This window comes from Nicotiana tomentosiformis, chromosome 3 (genome assembly GCF_000390325.3).
Source record: "Nicotiana tomentosiformis chromosome 3, ASM39032v3, whole genome shotgun sequence".
Lineage (NCBI taxonomy): Eukaryota > Viridiplantae > Streptophyta > Magnoliopsida > Solanales > Solanaceae > Nicotiana > Nicotiana tomentosiformis.
This window is the reverse complement of record NC_090814.1, coordinates 31,740,567-31,756,759: the sequence shown is the minus strand read 5'-3', so window position 1 is coordinate 31,756,759 and position 16,193 is coordinate 31,740,567.

Sequence of the window (16,193 nt, the reverse complement as noted above, 5' to 3'; positions counted from 1 at the left end):
GTTTGCCAAATACCAATATTTCTAGTTTAATTCCCAACATTCGACTACCACCCACAACCTATCTACGGAACCTCTAAATACAACACGAGAGTAGTATGGAAGTACCGGCAACAAGGCCCCGATTATACCTCAAAACACAATGTACAACTCGAATGACATCAGGCCCAGAATGGAGTAGGGCTCACCAAAACGTGCTGAATAGAGAGTGATTGCTAACGAGGACCAAAGTTGCCCGCTGATGAACCACCTGCATCCATTAAAGATGCAGCGCCTATGACAAAAGGGACGTTAATATATATATATATATGGAATAGTACTAGTATGTAAAGCTAACTGTCCTCTTTCAAAATAGAATGCCAATGTAAGAAAGGGAAAACCGTGGAAACAACAATCAACAATCAACAATCAATGATATTCAAATGCCAAGTTAAAATATAATAATTTCCAAAATATGAAGATAACACTGTGAAGTGATAATATAAATAGGATGATAATATTATTTGTTTGGTTGGGAGATCTTTAGCATCGATATGCCACTGTTAACAATACCAGTGTTCACAATACCAATGTTCTTAATACCAATGCTCACAATACCAATGTTCACAATACCAATACCACCATACTTTTAGGACGTAGTCCGATCACGACCCGATCGGCTAGGCCATCTCATTAGAGACATCAACCACAATCACTCTCAATACCAATATCAACGTACTTTTAGCAGGGAGTCCGATCACGACCCGATCGGCTAGGCCATCTCATTAGAGACATCAACCACAATCACAATTTCAATTACAATTTCCAGCACAATCACCACCATATGTGCGGCATGGCATCCGATCACGACCTGGTCGGTTAGGCCGTCTCACCACAATGCCGTGTGGATCGACATCATCCTTTTCTATCAATCAATCTCATCCCAATTAAGGAGAATAATTTTATCACATCAATCTCATCCCAAATAAAGGGAATAATCACAATCCACTCCTACACCGGCACGTGTAGTTTCGAGGTTAGGTTATTTCAACCTACCCTTCCTTGGTGACTATCGATACTCCCAAAAATATTATTATTGTTTTTGCACACAAAGGTAACATAAGTACAAATGTATTTACCTCATCATCTTTTACATTGTATGAATCTCCACTAGTACTTTCAACCAATAACAACAACAATATTCTCTTGGCTCTTTTGGCCATTCACAAGATACTTTATTCAAGGCACGGTGGCCGTATTTGATATTCCACACTTTCATTTCCTCCCTCTCATGTATCATCATCATCATAAATATCAACATATATAATATTCCGGAAATCACAACTTTAAGTTCATTAGAAATGAAGAATTTAAGCATAATAGATTTCTTTCCAAGAATAGAGTAAAATGATTGGCAATCGATGCGCAAGTTAAAATCATAAACAAGTAACACACCATTTATTCTTGAAATACTTTTCCACAAAAAAGGGCGATACACAATTTTCACTCACGAATATGTAAGAACGCAAAACACATTGAAAATACTCACAAAGCATAGCATTAGTTAGAATAGCCACATTTGGGCATGACTTGAGTATATAAGCTTTTAGGCAAATATATTTTCGAAGTCAATTCGGAATAGTTGAATCAAGGCTCATTTCATAACCTTTCTCACATCATTTCATTTCATTGGCACCATTGGCCACAAGTATAATTTTCACTCTTGGCACGTTGGCCACACTTTATATCCCCAATTCACTTATTTCACTTCCAACTATCTTTATAGATTATCAACAATAAGACATTTTCAATCAAGACTTTAGGTACACATATGAGCAATTAAGAGTCCTAAGCATATTGAGATTTTCTCACACAATTTGGCATCATATCCATCATTTGAAACATGACTCAAAGACATAGCATTTTAATACACAAATCATTCTTGAACATATTCCCAAAGGATAACATAATATGATAGGAACATTCGTAACACGTTTTGAATACATAATTCTCGACACTTTACTTATTCAGGACAATCGAATTATTGGGAACATCTTGGAACATAGAATAAGGAACTTGAGACAACCATACTTGTAACTTACGGGAACATCATGGAATTCATTTCTAAAAGAGTAGTTTAGCCAACATACCTGGAATTCACCCCTTAATAAATACTACGGTGTTCCACCACACTAAACAACTTCAATCTACAACAATGCAACACGATTCCACCAATATTTATATACTTTAAGTCATTTAGACTTTTTATCAAACATCTAGTGTGCATATCTTTCTACAACTTTCTCCAATGGAATTTCTTCACCTAACAACCACCTTCCACACTAATGATTCACCTCACAATCGTCTCTAGGCCATCGACAACTTCTATTAGCATATACATGCCCAACAATTCACTCCCAACCCATAAATCTTATCAATTAATTAATTTATAATCTCTATAATACCAACACAACCTAGGTTAGGCATTTGTGGCTTCCAATCACCATCCCATAAGTGCTAACACATATTTCATACATAAGTAATCACCATAGATTAGTTAGAGATGGTAGACATACCTTTTATAGTGAAACTCTTGAGAATCCCAACTTCTAGTGTTCTTGACCAATTTGGGGATTTAAATGGAAATCTATGGATCTTCAAGATTAATCCTTGTTAATACAAGTGTTTAGGAGTAGTAATCAACTCAACATTACTCCAAAAACATTACCTTGGTTCATGAGAGGGAGGTGTTGGACGAATTTCCCTTGATATGCAAGCCCTTGCTCAAAGAAATGACTTAACCCCTCTCTCTACCCGGCCTTGAGGGTATTTAATGGGCTTCTACGTTCGCGTCCGTGCACCTGGGAAAGTGGCCGCGCACACAAGGAAGGAACTCTAAAATATGCGCGGCCGCGCATTTGGGCGTGCATATGACACAGGTCTAGTAAAATGGCCATAACTTTCTGTATACATATCCAAATGATGAATGGTTTGATGCATTGGTAACTAGACGCAAAGGGATTTAATTTGATAGGTATATCACCTCCTAAGTGTTTATAGTTTGGTAGGAGGATGTGTTTGAAGTAGGATGTTGTGCGAATTGAGACATCCTTTCCACTTAATGTATCCAACTTATTCCATACAAGTTCTTGCCATTCACAAAACTCCTAAGTATATTCCAACACACCATAAACATATATTTTCATTTCAAAATAATGTGGTTCTATCCCATGGGTCTCCTTTAATACTCGAACACGTTATTCCCAAATACTGTTGGCGCACCTTAAAATCTTAAATCATTAGGAAATTATAACGGGGCCTTACATTCTCTCCCGCTTAGGATTATTCATCCTCGAATGAGGGTCAAAATTCACCATTAGCACCCATTGTTACCCAGTTACTATAACATACACCAGCAGTTCCAAACTTTTGACTAACCCCCTAAATTTCCAAAAATTTTACCAGAGTCTCCCATGTAATCGGGGCTTATCCACCTGCCAGAGAATTACAGAACCACCCTAACAACATATCCATAACTCAACAAAGCATCATAGTATATATCAACAACACTGATCTCAACAGTAAGGGCATTACATTAACAGAAGTGGTATCTAGATATAAGTTGCACATATTTAAATCATAACACATAACAAGTACCCTTTTGAACCACAAACATTTGGTTATATAGGCAAGTGAGAATACTTCCTTTACTTTGGCGGAGGCAGATCTCAATTTTCGGACTTATCTATCAGGGTTGACAACTAGGTACCTCTTATAAGCCAATTATCCATTAACTCCACTTTCAATAGTTTCCAACAGAATGATAGGCAAAGGATTTCCAACAACCTTCTGGAACCTAGATATATGATGCATCCGGTGCATGGAGAAAAATGATGGGAAAACAGCATACTCATAGTTTGGACTGTTTCCTTCAATATTCCATAAGGTCTAATGTGACTACACATACTTTACCTTCCTTAACAATTCACCCAATATATTCATAGAGAAAATCTTGAGAATAACCCGTTCACTTTCTTCAACTCTAAATCCCTACGCTGAACGCCTAAACTAAACCTTTGGCGATCTCCAACAATTACTCTAAGATGTGCTAGCATGAATATGACCATAAAATTTCCCATCCAATATATTTGATCACGGGATGATGCTTCTTCTTTGACATGTTTGAACCTTCAACCCTCATAGGTATAAATAGGAACAACGAGGTCCGAGATTGGGCTGGAAGTTTTCAAGAATCCATCAATGTGCTGAGCAGGGCATTTCAGGAGGTTATATCCTAATAGACATGAAGGTTACTACCAATAGTGCTGACATGGTTAATCAATATGATGACATCATTGATTCGACAAAATGAGGCATAAAGTTGCCTAGTAAGCATTGATAATGTAGGGACCATGTGATTCTGAGATTTAAAATAAATGAGTCATTTTAGACCCGTGACATATGGGAGGCATGGTCGGGAGGATAAAGACATTAGCGTCAGTTATTCTTGGAAGATTATGAGTCATGAAATGGACAACAACAATTGTTTCATTCCATATGTGCCTTATTTGGCAATAGTAGGCCTCAAAGAGAAATAGTCAAGTACGTGACACCAGTCGCCTCTTGGAATGTAGGGAAAATCAGTTTAATTCGAAATGAGAATATTCTGGCACCCTGAACGTGATATGGGTTTCAAAATACATGAAACTGCATTATGCTCTTAACGGTAACCAACACAAGGGATATATGACACAAGTCCATGAGGTTGAAAAAGAAGTTGAACACTTGTGAGACTATTATCATTCTGACAGCTTAACCCTTGCCAATAGTTGATCCTATATGAGAGGACTAGAGATATGACAAACTTGTGTTATAAATCAATATGCTCTCATGTTACTAGATGGTGAAAATGATTCACGATAATATTCCTAAATGAGTGAAGTGATTGTTCAAACGATAAGAGCCACATACACCGGAGAGAAAAAGAGTGGCTCAAGAAGGATCTCAACACTAGGTTGTTTTACATTAGATATGATACCACATAGGTAAATATTATGATGGTGCATGCATAGGCACAAGTGAGCAGATGTTATCCATTCGAATCAGAAGGTTCTGTAAGAAATTCATCAGGTATAGTCCCTTGTTGAGAATTTAGGGAAGCAGTGGGAAGTATTAACCTAGGGTTATAACTCATTCCAAGGAAATCATTATAAAACTCAATTCCTCAAGAGGTTGTAAATAAGAGAATTATGATTAGTAGGCTTCACGAATACTGCGTCTCGTTCAAAGAGTAGGTATATGCAACATTTTGTGATTCAACGTCTTGTTAAGACTGTGTTTATGACGGCTCTTCAATATGGATGTACATATACAACAAGGAAAAATTATGCGTGTTCATAATGATGTACTAAGGAACGACTTACTTGATGACTTTAGATTGACAGGACAGTACCTTAATTGATGCCCCTCTACTCCACATCCAAAGCATATATGCGTACCATAGTGATATAACCCCGAATGCCATCTCATACACTTCACACAATGAGGATGGGGCCCGCTAAACTGACTCGCCCCACCAACCTGATATTTACCCTTTTTGCATACATCATAAGCATTCCCCCTATCCTTTCTCCAGGTCTCCGTGATGGGATTAACAATCTCTACAACAACTCATTGTACTTTTGGAATTTCCCAAATCTACCAACCCTAACACGCTTCTGAGCATACTCACAACATGACACAAAATGTTCCAACCCACATATCGGGCAGACCGGGATCGGTGTACCCAACCTAAGGACATTTGTTCTTCTTGTGCCCGTTCTTTCCACAACTGTAACATGCTTCAAGAATCATCCAACATAAATCCGAGTGGCTATTCTTTCATATCAAACATTCCGGCTTATTGATCCCAATAATCCTCTTTCATAACTTAGGTGCTCTCACCACATAATACGGTGGCGCGGTAACATTAATAGGAACGAGGACACTTCCCCTAGCAACTGGTTCTTTCATTCCCTCATTGCTGCCTCGAACCCGTGGGTTACTCATATGGAAAATAAGATATGACGAGGAATTTGGCTTCCTACCTTGAGCTCTATCGCACGATTAGGAGTATCAAAGAAGGGTGAAATTCCTAAATGTTCAAGTAGCCTCCTCATTATATATGTGGTCGACAACACACCGACAAGAAGGATTCTACTAGACATGGCTTCGAGACATCCTATGACATTTTAAAACCTTAGGCTCTGATACCAAGTTTGTCACGCCCCAAACTTGGGGAGCGCGACCGGCGCTCAACCGAGTGAACCTGGCCGAGCAAGCCTATTAGATTTCCTCCTACCGAAACTCATCCATGCATAAAGAGGAGATGCACTCCATTAATCAAACACTAAAAATATTTCATTAACAACTCCCATTTCATTCCATTAGCAGCCTCGTTCATAATTTCCAAAGTATTACAAGTTTATAGATATAATGAAAAACATATTTGCCAAATATCAACATTTCTAGTTAAATTCCCAACATTCAACTACCACCCACAACCTGTCTACAGAGCTTCTAAGTACAACACAAGAGTAGTATGGAAGTGCCAACAACAAGGCCCCGATTATACCTCAAAACATAATGTACAACTCTACTGACATTAGGACCGAAATAGGGTAGGGCTCACCAAAACCTGCTGAATAGAGAGCGACTGCTAACGAGGACCAAAGCTGGCCGCTGATGAACCACCTGCATCCATTAAGGATGCAGCGCCCCCGGCAAAGAGGACGTTAGTACATATGGAATAGTACTAGTATGTAAAGCTAATTGTCCTCTTTCAAAATAGAATGCCAATGTAAGAATGGGAAAACCGTGGAAACAACAATCAATAATCAATGATATTCAAATGCCAAGTTAAAACATAATAATTTCCAAAATATGAAGATAACACTGTGAAGTGATAATCAAAATAGGATGATAATATTATTTTTTTGGTTGGAAGATCTTTAGCACCGATATACCACTGTTCACAATACCAATGTTCACAAAAATACCAATGTTCACAATACCAATACCACCGTACTTTTAGCACGGAGTCCGATCACGATCCGATCGGCTAGGCAATCTCATTATAGATGTCAACCACAATTACTCTCAATACCAATACCACCGTACTTTTAGTACGGAGTCCGATCATGACCCGATCAGCTAGGTCATCTCATTAGACACATCAACCACAATCACAATTTCAATTACAATTTCCAGCACAATCACCACCATGTGTGCGGCATGGCATTCGATCACGACCCGATCGGCTAGACTGTCTCACCACAATGCCGTGTGGATCGACATCATCCTTTTCTATCAATCAATCTCATCCCAATTAAGGGGAATAGTTTTATCACATCAATCTCATCCCAAATAAGGGGAATAATCACAATCCACTCCTACATCGGCACGTGTAGTTTCGGGGTTAGGTTATTTCAACCTACCATTCCTTGGTGTTTATCGATACTCCCAAAAATATTATTATTGTTTTTGAACACAAAGGTAACATAGGTACAAATGCATTTACCTCATCATCTTTCACATTGTATGAATATCCACTAGTATTTTCAACCAATAACAACAACAATATTCTCTTGGCTCTTTTGGCCATTCACAAGATTCTTTATTCAAGGCACGTTGGCCGTATTTGATATTCCACACTTTCATTTCTTCCCTCTCATGTATCATCATCATAAATATCAACATATATAATATTCTGGAAATCACAACTTTAAGTTCATTAGAAATGAAGAATTTAATCACAATAGATTTCTTTCTAAGAATGGAGTAAAATGATTGGCAATTGATGCGCAAGTTAAAATCATAAACAAGTAACACACCATTTATTCTTGAAATACTTTTCCACAAAAAAAGGGCAATACACAATTTCCACTCACGAATATGTAAGAACGCAAAACACATTGAAAATACTCACAAAGCATAGCATTAGTTAGAATAGCCACATTTGGGCATGACTTGAGTATATAAGCTTTTAGGCAAATCTATTTTCTAAGTCAACTCGGAATAGTTGAATCAAGGCTCATTTCATAACCTTTCTCACATCATTTCATTTCATTGGCACCATTGGCCACAAGTATAATTTTCACTCTTGGCACGTTGGCCACACTTTATATCCCCAATTTACTTATTTCACTTCCAACCATCTTTATAGATTATCAATAATAAGACAATTTTAATCAAGACTTTAGGTACACATATGAGCAATTAAGAGTCTTAAGCATATTAAGATTTTCTTACACAATTTGGCACCATAGCCTTCATTTGAAACATGACTCAAAGACATAGCATGTTAATACACATATCTTTCTTGAACACATTCCCAAAGGATAACATAATGTGATAGGAACATTCGTAACACGTTTTAAATATATAATTCTCGACACTTTGCTTATTCGGGACAACCAAATTTATTGGGAACATCTCGGAACATAGAATAAGGAACTTGAGACAACCATACTTGAAACTTACGGGAACATCATGTAATTCATTTCTAAAAGAGTAGTTTAGACAACATACCTTGAATTCTCCCCTTAATAATACTACGACGTTCCACTACACTAAATAACTTCAATCTACAACAATGCAACACAATTGCACCAATATTAGCAAGATTTATATACTTTAAGTCATTTAGACTTTTTATCAAACATCTAGTGTGCATATCTTTCTACAACCTTCTCCAATAGAATTTCTTCACCTAACAACCACCGTCCACACTAATGAATCACTTCACAATCGTCTCTAGGCCATACACAACTTCCATTAGCACATGCATGCCCAATAATTCACTCCCAACCCATAAATCTTATCAATTAATTCATTTTACAATCTCTACAATATCAACACAACCTAGGTTAGGCATTTGTGGCTTCCAATCACCATCCCATAAGTCCTAACACATATTTCTTACATAAGTAATCACCATAGATTAGTTAGAGATGGTAGACATACCTCTTATAGTGAAACTCTTGAGAATACTAACTTGTAGTGTTCTTGACCAATTTGGGGATTTTAATAGAAATCTATGAATCTTCAAGATTAATCCTTGTTAATACAAGTGTTTAGGAGTAGTAATCAACTCAAAATTACTCCAAAAACATTACCTTGGTTCATGGGATGGAGGAGTTGGACAGATTTCCCTTGATATGCAAGCCCTAGCTCAAAGAAATGATTTAACCTCTCTCTCTACCCGACCTTGGGGGTATTTAATGGGCTCCCACCTGGACAAGTGGCCGCGCACACAAGGCAGAAACTCTCAAATATGCGCGGCTACGCATATGGGCACGCATATGATACATGTCCAGTAAAATGGCCATAACTTTCTGTATACATATCCAAATGATGAACGGTTTGATGCGTTGGAAACTAGACGCAAAGGGATTTAATTTGATACTTAGATCACCTCCTAAATTTTCATAGTTTGGTAGCATCATGCGTTTGAAGTAGGATATTGTGCAAGCTGGGACATCCTTTCCACTTAATGTATCCAACTTGTTCCACACAAGTTCTTGCCATTCACAAAACTTCTTAGTATGTTCCAACACACTCTAAACATATATTTGCATTTCAAAATGATGTGGTTCTATCCCATGGGTCTCCTTTAATACTCGAACACATTATTACCAAATACTGTTGGCGCACCTTAAAATCTTAAATCATTAGGAAATTTTAACGGGGTCTTACAATTTCATCATTCAATCCTCACTCAAGACAAGGGTTTGGATTGTTTATGTTTTTCTTTAACTTAAACATTGTTATGATGAATTACTCCATATCCATGGAGTAGTTATCTTTAGGGTTTGATGGATTTGGTGTATTGATACTTGTTTGTGGATAATTAACTCTAGTTTTATGTATTGAATCGTTTTGGATGTTTTAATTATTGCAACTATATTCACTTGTTAATGTAATTGAGAGAGGCATAACTTGTGATATTGTTACATTATATTTTGTTGGTTGTAGTCATTAATTCTTCTTATTAATCGGAAGAGGCTAGTTGAATTGTTGATTAAACTTAGTTAGGAGGATAATCGAGAGAGGTTCTCCTAAATACCAATCCACTACGAATTCTTGCATATCTTTTCGTGCTTAAAATTGGTTCATCTTGTGAGGCTGAGACTTAATCGAGAGAAGAGTTTCTACTAATCAATTGAACTAATAACCAAGTGAATTAGAGAGACTCTCTTGAAGAAGTGAATTATCTAGAGTTAAATCCCAAACATTTATCTTGCATCTATCCTATCAACCCTATCTTCTCCCAATTGATAACTTCCTTTGCTTAATACTTGCGTTGATTGTCATTAGTCAATAGTATAGATTCTTAGTTAATTTTAGTTTTAATCATATAAACCTAAATTGTTGATCATCTTGGATAGAAATCTAGATACAAACTACGATACTACTGCTTAACACCAATCCCTGTGGATATGATATTTTAATTTACTATATTCGACTAGCGAGCATATTTTAGTGTGTGTTTTGCACTTGTCAGAGAATAGAAAGACAAAGATTCAGAATTTCGAAGTCAACAAATTCGTACGATAAGGAATCAAAGAAGTGAAGTTTCCTAACAATTCCATAGCCTATTGAAGATAAGTACAGACGTCTCCGCACCGATCCACAAGACTCTACTAAACCTCCTTATGACTCGTAACACCAATAAACCTAGAGCTCTGATACCAATTTGCCACGAACCTAATCTCCCACCGTAGGATGTCATGATGGCACCTTGTATCTAAGACTAAGTAAGCCTAACATACATGAAGAAATAACGGAAAATTTTAATAAAACTTCAATTTAAAGCAACGCACTATCATAAAAGAACACCACAATACAGCTGAAAATAACTCTGAAAATTTGGTGAGACTGAGTCATAAGCTCTACATGAGTATACATGAAACATCCCTAATACATCACTGACTAAATAAGGAGTATGCAATAGAAAAACAAGGATAGAGGTTGACTCCGAGGCCTGTGAATGCCGACAGGTATACCTCGAAGTCTTCAATCTGGAAGCTCTACTCACTAGTGCCTAGGTTAGTATGAGGTACCCGGATCTGCACAAAAAGATGTGCAGAAGCGTAGTATGAGTACACCACAACAGTACCCGGTAAGTATCAAGCCTAACCTCGGTAGAGTAGTGACAAGGTCAGGTCAAGACACATACTAGGATAAATAAAGATGCTGAACAAGTATGGTATAGTATAATAATGGAAGCAAGGAAATGATACAATGTTGAAATACAGCAAGATAAGTTACACTGAAAATAAGGCAATAAAGGCATCAAGGGAGGAACACATAATAAGTACACCAAGGAACGATGAAGACAAACACAAGTGATGTAAATGAAGGATAACATTAAGAATAGCGTTCGAGGTACCGCCTCGTATCTCATTTCACAATGACAGTCACAATCTTTCCTTATATCACCGCGGGAGACTTACATTTAGTTTTGAAAATTATTTTCCCGAAATAGCTACCCGGGTTTTAGCCCAACCTATCACACCGCGTGGCTTCAAGTAGTTCCCCTACTAGCAGCACGCGTATCAAGTCCACCTTATCTCACCGCATGCGTATCAACCCCTATCCTTATGCCACCTCATGCGTATCAATATTACAACATATCACAACTCGCACCTCAAGTGCCCAAATACTATAACTTGCCAAAAGAATCAACAATATCAATGTGTCCACAACAAACAACCCATGGCTCAACCACAATGTGTACATGAGTCTCAATGATAGCAAACTGAAATTTAATAGCTCAGCAAGAATAGAATTTCAACAATTAACAACTTTGCCTCAATGTGATAACGGATCTTACAACTTCAACAAACTCAACATGAAGATATTCCAAGAAATAACAACTTCGAGTAAGGTTGCTCAACGATTAAATAATTAACAAAGGCAATAAGGAAACAACAACTTAAACTAAGCATGTACGGCAATTAACTAGTAAAAGACAGGATGAGCATTTAACACTGTCAAATAAAGCATGTAAGGATAATTTAACGATGAAAGATATAACATGTTATGACAACGATAAAAGGCATGAAAAGAATTTAAATAGCCAAAACCGGTCAATTACCACATATAGCCCGTGTACCCACTCGTCACCATGCGTACACGGATTTCACGTACCACAATTAAAATAAAACAACTCCAATCCTAAGGGGTAATTCCTCCACACAAAGTTAGGCAAGATACTTACCTCAAACACGCTAACTCAATCCACTAGTAAGCCTTTTCCGTGAATATCCGACTCAGAACGACTCGAATCTAGCCAAAATAACTTTATCCCATAAATACAAATCATAGAAAACTATTCTAAATAATAAAGTTTCAATCTTTGAAGAAAATAAAAAAGTCAACCTTGGGCTCGCATCTCGGAACCCGACCAAACTTACAAAATCCAAATACCTATTCAATAACGAGTCCAGCCATATAAAAATTATTCAATTCCGACCTCAAATCGACCTTCAAATCCTCAAAATATAGCTTATGAAGTTTTTATGAATTTCCCTAAATTTTCCAACTCAAAACACTAATTAAATGATAAAAACAATGATGAATTCATGTATAATAGTCAAACGGAGTTAAAATTACTTACCCCGATTAACTCCTTGAAAATCTCTCTCAAAATCGCCCAAAACGAAGGTCTCTAACTCAAAAGATGAAAAATGGGAATGAAACCTCGATCTGCCACTTTTCTGCCCAGTGGTTCCGCTTCTACGGACCAATATCCGCATCTACGGAAACTCCATCGCAGGTGAAGCTTTCACTTAAGCCATGGAATTCCACATCTACGGACAACAGATGCCCTTGCGGCCCCACTTCTGTGGAGTATTGACCGCTCATGCGAGCCCGCTCTTGCGACACACGATCGCACCTACAGTCGAGTACCAAGTGCCTAGATTCTGCATCTGCGGTGCCTTCTCCGCTCTACGGATGCACATCTGCGTGCCATACTCCGCACCTGCGACTTTTCCCCTAGCTGGCCATTTTCGCTTCTACCATAATCCCATTGGACCTGCGTGTCCTCACCGGTGGCCAAGCCCACCGCAGGTGCGATGACACCAAAACATCACCAATCAACTAAATTTAAAAATGAACCCGATTTCCGTCCGATTCACACCCGGGGCCCCTAGGACCCCATACGAATATACCATCAAGTTCCAAAACACACAACAAACGTACTCGAGGCCTAAAATCACATAAAACAACATCGATTCTATGAATCGCTACCCAATTCAAACCTATTGAAACCATGAACATCCAATTTCCAAAACTAACGTCGATTCCTACCAAACCAACTCCGACTGACTTCAAATTTTGCACACAAGTCATAAATGACACAATGGACCTATTCCACCTTCCAGAATTTGAATCCGAACCCGATATCAATAAAGTCAACTCTCGGTCAAACTTCTCAACCTTCCAAACTTTCAACTTTCTAACTTTCGCCAATTCAAGTCAAAAGACCTACAGACCTCCAAATCAATATCCGAACACACTCCTAAGTCCAAAATCACCATACGAAGCTACCAGAACCATCATAACTCCATTCCAGAGTCGTCTACACAAAAGTCAAATTCCGCTCAACTCATTCAACTTAAACTTCCTACTTTGGGAATAAGTATCCCAATTCACTCTGAAACTCACCTGAAACCAAACCAACCAACCCGGCAAGTCACATAACCACAGTATAACATAGAGTAGGAAATAAATAGGGGAATGGGGCTAAAATACTCAAAACGACCGGCTGGGTCATTACATCCTCCCCCTCTTAAAATAAATGTTCATCCTCGAATGTGTATAGAGACATACCTGAAGTGGTGAAAAGATAAGGATAATGGCTATGCATATCATGCTCGGTCTCCCAAGTAGCCTCATCAACCGGTTGACTCCTCCACTAAACCTTCACTGAAGCAATGTTCTTTGACCTCAACCTTTTGACCTGCCTTGCCAAGATGGCCATTGGCTCCTTAACATAGGTCAAATCCATGTCCAATTGGACTGATCTGAAATATAAAACATAGGACGGATCACCGTGATACTTTCGGAGCATGGAATTATGGAACACCGGATAAACTGTAGATAAACTAGGCGGTAATGCAAGCTCGTAGGCCACCTCTCCCACTCTCCCAAGGATCTCAAAAGGGACGATATACCTAGGGCTCAACTTGCCCTTCTCCCCGTACCTCATCACACCTTTCATGGGTAAAACCTGGAGAAAAACTCTATCTCCAACCATAAATGCTACGTCACGAACTTTTCGATCGGCATAACTCTTCTGCCTAGACTGTGTTGTACGAAGCCGATCCTGGATCAACTTGACCTTCTCAAAGACATCTCAAACCAAATTTATGCCCAATAACTTAGCCTCTCCCGGCTTAAACCAATCAATTGGAGAATGACACCGTCTCCGATATATGGCCTCATAAAGAGCCATCTGAATATTTGATTGGTAGCTGTTGTTGTAGGCAAACTTCGCAAGAGGCAAGAACTGATCCCAAGAACCCCCGAAATCCATAACACAGACATGAAGCATATCCTCTAATATCTGAATGGTGCGCTTGGACTGTCCGTCTGTTTGGGGGCGGAATGCTGTACTCAACTCAACCCGTGTGCCTAACTCACGCTGTACGGCCTTCCAGAAGTGTGATGTAAACTGCATGCCCCGGTAAGAGATAATGGATACCGGCACACCATGAAGTCGTACAATCTTTCATATATAGATCTGAGCCAGCTGCTCTGAAGAATAGGTAGTCACCACTAGAATGAAATGAGCTGACTTGGTCAACCTATCCACAACCACCCATACATCGTCAAATTTCTTCTGAGTCCGTGGGAGTCCAACAATGAAGTTCATGGTAACACGCTACCATTTCCACTTGGGAATCTCAAGTCTCTGAAGCAACTCATCTGGCCTCTGATGCTCATACTTCACTTGCTGACACTTTAGGCACAGAGCTACATCCACTATGTCTTTCTTCATTCTCCTCCACCGATAGTACTGCCTCAAATCCTGATACAACTTAGAGGCACCCGAATGATTGGAGTACCGCAAACTATGGGCCTCCTTAATGATCAACTCACTTAACCCATCCATATTGGGCACATATAAACTGGCCCTGCATCCGCAACACACCATCATCTCTGATAGAAACCTCCTTGGCATTGCGGTGCTGTACCGTGTCCTTAAGGACAAACAAATAGGGGTTGTCATACTGACGCTCTCTGATGCGATCATATAAAGAAGACCGAGAAACGACGCACGTAAGAACCCGACTGGGCTCCGAAACATCCAATCTAACAAACTGGTTGGCCAAGGCCTAAACATCTAATCCTAATAGCCTATCCGCTGTCGGTAGATATGCTAAACTGCCCAAGCTCTCTGCCTTTCGACTCAAGGCATCAGCTACCTTATTGGCCTTACCGGGATGATATAGAATGGTGATATCATAGTCTTTAAGCAACTCTAACCACTTCCGCTGCCGCAAATTAAGATCTTTCTATTTGAACAAGAGTTGGAGACTCCGGTGGTCCATATAGGTTTCACAAGGGACACCGTACAAATAGTGCCGCAAAATCTTCAAGGCATGAACAATAGCTGCCAATTCCAAGTCATGGACTGGATAATTCTTCTCATTGACCTTCAACTGCCAAGATGCGTAGGCAATCACCCTACCATCTTGCATCAACACCGCGACAAGTCCAACACGTGACACATCACAATACACAGTGTAAGACCTCGAACCCGTAGGCAATACTAACACTTGGGCTATAGTCAAAGCAGTCTTGAGCTTTTGAAAGCTCTACTCACACTCCTCAGACCATTTGAAAGGAGCACCCTTCTGTGTCAATATGGTCATAGGTGCAAAAATGGATGAGAAGCCCTTTACGAAACAATGGTAATACCCGCCAAACAAAGAAAACTTCAGATCTTAGTAGCTGAAGATGATCTGGGCCAACTCTACACTACTTCAATATTCTTCGGATCTAATTTTATCCCCTCACTTGTCACCACATGACCCAAAAATGCCACCGAATCAAGCCAGAATTCACACTTTGAGAATTTTGCATACAACTTCTTTTCTCTCAAGGTTTGGAGCATAATCCTCAAATCCTGTTCATGATCTTTCCAACGGCGCGGGTAAACCAAG